This window comes from Acinonyx jubatus, chromosome C1 (assembly GCF_027475565.1).
Source record: "Acinonyx jubatus isolate Ajub_Pintada_27869175 chromosome C1, VMU_Ajub_asm_v1.0, whole genome shotgun sequence".
NCBI lineage: Eukaryota > Metazoa > Chordata > Mammalia > Carnivora > Felidae > Acinonyx > Acinonyx jubatus.
In genome coordinates, this window is record NC_069381.1 from 116603644 (window position 1) to 116613132 (window position 9489).

Here is a 9489-nt window from a genome sequence, read left to right on the forward strand (position 1 = left end):
AAGACCCTTACGTTTCCCTGAAAAGTCTTTATTGTCTTCCTTCAAGGGCAGAGCCTCCTTTCCTTTTGGGGGAAGCGGGGCCTCCAGGGTAGGTGTGAATTTGCCCCGTGTATTCCTTACACCGCATTCTCCCCCAGCTAGGTTTCGAGCGTTGCAAACAAGAACTCTTGGGCAGATTGCAAAAAGAGAATCCTGGCTTGGAAAGTGTTGCCAGCTGGTCTCGTACCCACATCTTTTCAGTAAATTTCTCTCGAGCATATGTACACATACAAATACGCCTTCTGTTGAAGGCAATGAAATAATCTTTCCCCATGGAGGCTGGAAAAAATATGCTGAACCATGAAACTGAAGCAATGCTTTTGGTCTGGGTATGTTTTTTCATGGAGCAGAGACTGTTGTCACCATCTCTGAGCCGTGTGGGACTCGGATATTCAGCAGGTTGGAGTGGCCCCCCGGAAGCATCATTCTGAGTATGGAAGATCCCCCCCCCCCCCGGGACATGCTAATCTCGTTCTCTGCCCACCTTGGCTAAAATGACTCCACAGGCAGCCCCAGCACCTTCCCCTTTTACTACCTTCACAGAATAGACCAGTCTTGGAAATCACCTTACAGGTTTGTTTATGTGTGGTCTGTCTTCCCATAGCAACGTATGCACCACGATCTGTTTTGTTCGTGGATGAGTCCCCGGCACTGAGACTGAGATGCTCAGTCCCTACTGTCTTTGTTCTGGATCATCAGGTACCGGGCTTGTCCTGCCCACAGGGATAGTGCCTCCTAGTCCAGTAGGGTCACCCTACCCCTGTGGCCCTGGGCTGTGGCTTTTGACCTGCTTGCAAGTTTCTCCCTCTCGGGAATCTGACCTAAGACACAGGGAAAGTCTTTGCCAGTTAATTTTTTCTTTTTGACATTTATTTAGTTTTGACAGACAGAGAGAGAGCGCGAGTGGAGGAGGGGCAGAGAGAGAGAGAGGGAGACACAGAATCCGAAGGGGGTTCCAGGCTCTGAGCTTTCAGCAGAGAGCCCAATGCGGGGTTCAAACCCACCAACCATGAGATCGTCACCTGAGCCAAAGTCGGACGCTTAACCGACTGAGCCACCCAGGCGCCCCAAGGCTTTGCCAGTTAGAGGCCACCCCACAGAAGACCTAGGGCAAGCCTAAGTCACAGGGGAGCAGGCGAAGCTGGTGCCGCCAGAGGTGGGAGACAGCAAGGAGGAAGCCAAGAGTCTACCCCTCGAGGGTGTGCAGTCCAGGCTGAGATGACAAGCAACGAGCCCTTTGAACTCAGCTCGATGGGCCGTCTCAAAGGAGTTAGCTCTGGGCTGCTCTTTCGCTCTGGGGTAAGTCGGGGAAGGCTGCCGGAGGAGGGGCCCTTGAACAGAAATTTGAAGAGTGACTGGGAGTTTGCCTGGAGCAAGGAGATTAGTGTAAAGGGGTCTGGGTTCAAATCCTATCACTGCCACCGTGTGAGACCCTCACTCTTGGTTTCCTCCTCCATGGAAGAGTGAAAACTCCACACTTTAGGCTTGTAGAATTTACAACAATGGAGGGAAAGGGGACTGGCTCCTGGCCTCCAGGCGCAGGTTAGCTCTCATTCAAATGTCGGGAGGTACACACTCCTATCTTCTCTCTGCCCGCATTCACTCCCTATTACCTTCTCTGGGTTCAAACTTTCCTCCTGCCCGAAGCTGGCACCTTGGCTCTTGCCTGTGCCCACCTCGCAGTTAAATCCCTGGGGTCTCAGCCAGGACCCTCGCCCAGCACGACCCTTGACCAGCAGCCTGGGTTTGCCTTTATCACCTGGACCTGAATCTTAGCAGCTTGCAGTGACCCACCCAGCTGTTGGCACGGTTTGCTCAGCTCTGCCTGTCCCCTGGCTGCCCCAACCTTTGCCGCTGCACGTCCGAGCCCCTAAGCAGGCTGGGTCTGAGGAACAGGGTGGAGAAGCAGATTGAAGAAGTGAACGTTCAAGTGGCTTCCCGTGACAAAACACTCAGATGCCAGTTTTGCTCCTTTGGGGAAATCACCCACACTTTGTCCCCACCTTCCTTCTTCCCTGTATTTCTGTCAGGGCTCTGGAAGGAGGATGTGTGACCTCATGGCTCAGCAATGCTTTGAAGATGAGAAGCACTGAGCATTTTCCCAACAGCCCTCAATTTACTTTTTCAGCGTTCTCTCCGGGTTGTCGAGTCTTTGTAGTTATTTTTATAAATAGCAGTCGCTGGCTGCTTCCATTTTTACCCAGGGAAACTCCACCTCCAGCTGGAACTGGCTACCGTCCTACAGCAGACCAGCGTCAGGGCTGGATTTGCCCCCGTGTCCCTTGCCAACCCCGCTTTCCACTGCAGAACCCCCTCTCGCTGTCTCTTGGGTGCTTCCAAAGTCACCTGTCTCCCGTTGCTGAGCTCCGGTCCATCCCAATTACTCCCCTCCCGCACGAAGCTCAAGTTCTCCAGTATGGCACCCAACACCCTCCATGATCTATCTGGTCGGCACATCCTGCAGCCCGGCCCCCACCATACCTTGGGCTCAAACATCTTCAGCTACCTGATGTTCACAAAAGCACCAGACTCAGTCATGCCTCCAGGCTAAGAGAGAAGCCGGTTCACAGAAAATAGAAACGGTCTGGGGGCGCCTGGGTGGCTCAGTCGGTTAAGCGCCCGGCTCTTGATCTCGGCTCAGGTCATGATCTCACGGTTTGTGGGATCGAGCCCCACATTGAGCTCTGCGCTCACAGCACGGAGCCCGCTTGGGATTCTCTCCCTCCGTTTCTCTGCCCCTCCCCCACTTGCTCTCTGTATCTCTAAAAAAAAAAAAATTTAAAAAAAAGAAAGAAAGAAAGAAAGAAACCATCTGGTGGCAGGCCTGCCCCAGCGTGGAAGGAGGGTGGGCTTCTTGATTGATCAGCGTGCATTTTTTGAATAAAATATTTAAACCCTACAAAAATATATGGGGGATAATATAATGAGCCATCTGGCTTAAGAAATGAAATGCTACCTTTATGTCTAGGAACTTCTTTTTTTTTTTTTTTTTTCCAAATTTCCCCCCCAGAAAAAATCTCTATCTTCAATTTGGTGTCTGGTATTTCTAGGAAAATCTTCATGCTTTGGTCATATATGTGTGTGCTTTTAGACTTTATATAAATGTTAACTTATTACACATATCCTTATGAGATTTTCCTACCTACATTTTAGGCACAGATCCAATTAACTACCTCTTGCTTTCTTGCTGATTCCAGTAGTATCTGTTCATCATGGTCTTTTATTTTTTTAACGATTATTTCTTTTGGGGAGAGAGAGAGAGAGAGAGAGAGAGAGCATGCCATACACATTTGGGAGTCCAATAAATCTGGTTCCCAAATCCAACGCAACTGCATGTTAGCAAATTAGTTCTCTGATCCTCAGATCCCTCATCTGTAAAGCGAGAGCGAATATATCCATCTCGCAGTAGAGTGGCGAGGATTTACAAAATTAAATGAGATATAATATTCTTCAGTGCCAAAATTGGGAGGCAGGTTGAGGGAAGGGGAAAGGCATGATGAGAGCACCAAAAGCCCTATTTGTAAGCAATCCAGGTGAAGGATTTCCTTTGCAGATGGAAATAAAATCGTCAGGGGATGTCAAGTGAGTAGCAGGGGAACCAGCTTGTTCTAGGACCTAGGCCACACCTGGAGCACAAACTGTGACTGCACTTTGATGACCGTTGGCCCATCACATAACTCAAAATAAGACCACTACTTGTTTTAAAAATCATTGATAATTGGGGCGCCTGGGTGGCGCAGTCGGTTAAGCATCCGACTTCAGCCAGGTCATGATCTCGCGGTCCGGGAGTTCGAGCCCCGCGTCAGGCTCTGGGCTGATGGCTCAGAGCCTGGAGCCTGTTTCCGATTCTGTGTCTCCCTCTCTCTCTACCCCTCCCCCGTTCGTGCTCTGTCTCTCTCTGTCCCAAAAATAAATAAACGTTGAAAAAAAAGTTTTTTTTAAATAAAAAATAAAAATAAAAATCATTGATAATCCAGATTCCTCACTGCCATCCTCCTTCCTCAGTGAACACTCATTCTGTAGCCACCGTACAAAGGATGCCACTGGTGACCTCCCCAGTTTGACTGCACGAGGTTTGATCTCTTTGCTACAAAATAATATTAATGTCTTACCTTTGCACAGGCTTTTCGTATGTTATGCACTTTATTCTCACAGCTGATCCCCGAGGGAGTTTCTTTGTTAGCTTCTTCATTAGACCTGAGTTGTGTAGAGCAGCAAGAGTGTACTTCTTATTTTTTTTGAGAGAGACAGAGCATGTGAGTGGGGGAGGGACAGAGAAAGAGAGGGAGAGAGAGAGAAAGAATCCCAAGTAGGCTCCACGCTGTCAGCACAGAGCCTGACGCGGGGCTCAAACTCATGAAACTGCGAGATCATGACCTGAGCCAAAACCAAGAGTCGGACGCTTAACCGACTGAGCCCCCCAGGCGCCCTGCAAGGGTACACTTCTTTCTGATGGACCTGTGGTTGGCTGTAAGGTGTCTGGACCAGGCTGGACCCAGGTGTGGACTCTGGGCTCTGAACTCAGGGCTGATAACTGCTGGTCGGGTTGATGGGTGCTCCACGTTTCTCTTCTCCTTGGGCCAGTGGGTATCCAGGGCCAGTTCTTCTTATGGCAAATGTCAGGAGCACAAGAGCATGAGCAAAAGTGTGTGATGCCTCTTAAAGGCTTGGCTGGTGGCTGTCACTCTGTCACTGTTGTCTGCATCCCGTTGGACAAACAAGTCTACGACTCTGTTGGTCAGCTTGGGCGGCCATAACAAAATATCACAGATCGGTGGCTTACACAACAGAAATTGATCTTCTGGTAGTTCTGGGAGCTGGAAGTCCAAGATCAAAGTGTCAACAGCGTTGGTGTCTCCTGAGGCCCCTCCCTGGCTTGCAGATGGCCTCCTTTCCTCTGTGTCCTCACACGGTCTTTTCCTCTGTGCAGCTTTTCAATTAGTGCAGGAGGCTGCCCACAGGAGAGAAAAAAAAAAGCCTATCCATATTTCAAATCCCAGGGGATGAGAAAATCTAAGGCTTGTTCAGGAGCATCAATATCCCTGGGATATGCGTGTTTCTGCCCAGAAGAGCCGCTTGCTTTCCGAAAGCTGCTGTTTCGTTCCACATTTTATTGACTGTCTGTGTGCCAGGCGCTTTATGAATATTACTCCATTGAACATTTGCAACCTCCCAGCACGAGGGCGTATTATTATCCTCACCTTACAGATGAGAAAACAGGGACTCGGATGAAGCCACGTACTCACAGTTTGAACTCCATGGGGGCAGAAACATGAAATGGTTTTATTTTTTTCTCCAAATCTTTTAAAAGTTTCTATCAAACCTCCTTTCATAATCCTTGGTAAAATCTTGGGCTTGATCTCATATTCGTAGCTTTTTGGTTGCTTTCAGGTATTAAAAATATCCTCCTGTCCAGTCTAGTTCCTTTTTAAAATCTTAAATAGTGAATCTGATGTAATGCTTGCTGCCTGCCCTTCTTCCAGGACCAGCCTGTCTGTTGCCAGGAGCCTGGGATTGCAGGGGTTGGGAGTGGGGGGCTGCCCTTCATACCCCTCCTCAGTCCCCTGCCTTGAGGACTTGGAGAAGGGGTGGGGGCAAGGATAAGAGTCTTTTCGCTTCACTGGGCGTCAAGTGCAGCCTCTTCTTTTGTGGGTTTTGTGGGTTCTCTATTGCTGTTTTCAGGATGGTGGGTGTCCAAAAGCCATCTCTCAAGAGGAATAACTGTAGGCCCCTCCCTCTGCCTCTCCTCAGCTCGCTGACAGCCGAGTCCCTTTGCCTGGGGTTGGCTTTCTTAGGGGGAAGTGCTGGTGGGACAGCCCAAGGAACCCACTGCCCCACAAAACTCATGGGCCCCCCTTGGGCACACAAGCCACTATGGCCTCTCCATCTTGTCCCAAAGCCTCTCTCGCACCCAAGAATATGCTTCTCGTGGGCAGCCCCAATCTCAAAGGGTAATTCTCTCGCAGTGCCTCCCTTGATTAATGAGGGGAGAGCTGAAACATTCCCCAGCACGGTGCTGCCTGCGACTTGAACCCTGTCTTCCACTTACACGGTCTGAGGTGGTGGGAGGGCTCAGGGGTGGCTGGGTCTGGCAGGGCCGAGTTGTGACGTTTAATCCCGCTAAGTGTAGTATATTTAGTTTTATTGCAGTGATATTCACGTAACATAACATTGACCATTTTACAAGTGACCAGTACACTCACCATGTTGTGCAACCACCGTATTGATCTGGTTTCCAAACATTTTCACCACCCCAAAATAAAGCCCCATGCCCACTAGCTACTCCCCATTCCTTGTTCTCACCACCTGCCCCCCCCCCCCCCCAACAATCACCAATCTGCCTCTCTCTCCATGAGTTTACAGGTATAGTGTATTTTGACATTTTCTTTTGGGGACCGCTTTCCCTAAGATTAGCTGGCTGACTCTATTAGCCATTAATAACCAATTACCAGCACCCAGTGGATCAAACACTCCCTGAAAATTCAAAGGGATTGCGGTACAGGGTGGGATTTTTAGCCGATCATTTGCTTTCACAAACCATTTCTAAATGGCCACCACTACACTCACCTCAAGAGTTAAAAATCAGATCCAGCGCTGTGATAGATGTTAGGCAACAGCCATTTAGCGAGCATTTTCTATGTTGTTGTTTTTCTTTTAATGTTTATTTAATTTGTGAGAGAGAGAGAGACAGAGCATGAGCAGGGGAGGGGAAGAGTGAGCGGGAGACACAGAATCCGAAGCAGGCTCCAGGCTCCTAGCTGTCCGCACAGAGGCCGGCATGGAGCTTAAACCCACAAACCGCGAGATCATGACCTGAGCCGAAGTCGGGCGCTTAACTGACTGAGCCACCCAGGTGCCCGGCAGTTTCTGTGTTTTATACACAATGTTCGATGCCATAGGAAAATGGAAGGCAAGGTGTATGGGCCAGTGGAAAATCCACCACCAGTGGATGCCTGTCTGCTAAGTTGCTGTATGTCCCCGCATAAGTTATTTAGCTTCCCTGGGCCTCAGTTTCCTCATCTGTGAAATGGGTGGTGACATGCTACTTATGCAATTTGTAAAGCTATAAAAAAAGAAACACCAAGACTCAGATGAGATGACCTCTAAGATCCCTGTGTAGTTGAAAGTCATTAAGAGCTTAGGTATGGCCTCCATGTGGCTTTACACGCTGTTAGGGAAACTAAACAAACAAACGTAGAAACCGTTAAGAAGAGTTAAGTACCAAGCTGAGTCATAGTGACTCCGAGTCTGGGGTGGCCCAGAGGAGGGAAGAGAGGGTCTGTGCCTGGAAGAGAAGAGGCGTGGACCAACGCTGAAGAAGCAGTTTGTGTAGGGGGCTCTGTGAGAAGTGGGCACAAGCCAGCTGGGAGGGACTCAGTGCAGCTGTGGCTAGCCATCATGAGTGTGTGTGTGTGTGTGTGTGCACGCGTGTGTGCGCTGTGAGCGATCATGCACACTCATGTGAGACACCTTGTGTGGGGACTCTTCAAGATGACAAGGCACTCAGAGGGGCGCCCGGGTGGCTCAGTCTGTTAAGCGTCCGACTTCGGCTCAGGTCATGGTCTTGCGGTCCGTGAGTTCGAGCCCCGCCTCGGGCTCTGGGCTGACAGCTCGGAGCCTGGAGCCTGCTTTGGATCCCGTGTCTCCCTCTCTCTCTGTCCCTCCCCCACTCACGCTCTGTATCTCTCTCTCTCTCTCTCTCTCTCTCAAGAATCAATAAACATCAAAACTTAAATAAATGAATAAATAATGAGACACTCAGAAAAAAAGAAGACCCCTGGGAAACATGCCTACCAAATGCAACATGTGGACCTTGTTTAAATCCTAATTCGAACAAACCAACTGTAAAACAGACATCTTTGGAACAACTGGGAAAATTTGAATATGAATTGGGTGTTACATGACCATAAGGAACTTTTGCTCATTTTGTTAGGTATGTTAATGTGCGCACATAGGTGGGAACAATTTCAATATGCTTGTTATGCCCCGAATTTTTTTTTTGAGACACATACTGAGATCTTTCCGCAACATCAAGAGGTCTGGGGGGTTTTCTTCCCCCCCAGAAAAATAAAAATAGATGAGGTAAGTATGGCAGAATGGTAACCATTGTGAAATGTAAGTGATGGGTGTTGGTAGTTTACCGTATAGCTTCTATAAGCTGTGCTCCAACCAGGAGGCAAACAGCACCTGAGCGTGTAAAGCACAGAGGCTTGAGGCCGACTATTGGTTCCACAGGAGATGGGAGGCTGGGGAGCCCAGGTGACAACCCGGAGATTAGTGTCAGCCACCGCCAGCCTGCGTTGGAGGGGCAATCACCAGAGCCACTTAGCACACACACACAAAAAAGAGTGGGGTCACTTAGCAAAGTAGAAACAACAGCCTGCCTTTAGTGGGGTAGTGGGGAGAGGGCATTGGAGCCCCGGGGGAGCCCTACCCGCTGTGGGGACACTCTCGGAGGTAGAAAGAGAGAGGAAAACCCTGCTTCTCCTTTTCACCACCCTCCAGTCTCCTGCTGGTGCTCCCTCTCAGTCATGCCCACCATACTATCACAATGAACCCATTGGGGGCTCAGCCCCCTGCAACACAGAGAAGAGAAGCGGAAGGGTCACGGATCTGAGGGGGGCAGACAGGTTCAGGGCCTGTACATTATCCTGTACACGCTTCTATTTATTTTTTTTTTTAATTTTAGTTTTGAGAGAGAGAGAGAGAGACAGAGCACAAGCAGGGGAGGGGCAGAGAGAGAGGGAGACACAGAATCCGAAGCAGGCTCCAGGCTCTGAGCGGTCAGCACAGAGCCCGACATGGGGCTCAAACTCACGAACGGCAAGCTCGTGACCTGAGCCGCAGTCAGATGCTCAACTGACTGAGCCACCAGGCGCCCCGGTGCACGCTTTTAAAAACAGAAGGAAAAGAGACCTCTACCCTAAAACACTGCACGATGACATCTCATCTCATCTCATCAAGGCTTGCCTTGAAGACCGCTTGCCCTTCTACCTGAGCTCTGGACAGCAGGCCTCTCAGGGAAGAAGAGTCATTAGTTCCATTTTAAGGCAGCTTCTCGTTGCTTAGACAATGCCTTTCTGGCAAATAAACCACGCCTGTTGATAAAGACCCAGAAAGAATCAGCTGCTGTCACTGCAAAACCATCAGCTTTGAGAGACCATGATTTGGCCTAAGACCCCACAGGAGCCCGGCTGGTGACCTACCCCAAATACCTTCCTCATCTTTCCACTAACAGAACCTTGATTTTGTTCTTGCTGGCAATGTGCCTCCAAATTTATTTCTCTAGTCTTCTTGGAGTTACTGCTAGCATGTGATTAAGTTCTGGCCAATATGATGCACGTGGAAGTCCTTGGGGAGGGTGACCTTTCCAGAATAAAAAAAAACCCACAAAACAAGTCTCTTTGCTCTGCCTGCCTCTTCTTGTGTGAGATGTGGATGCAATGCCTG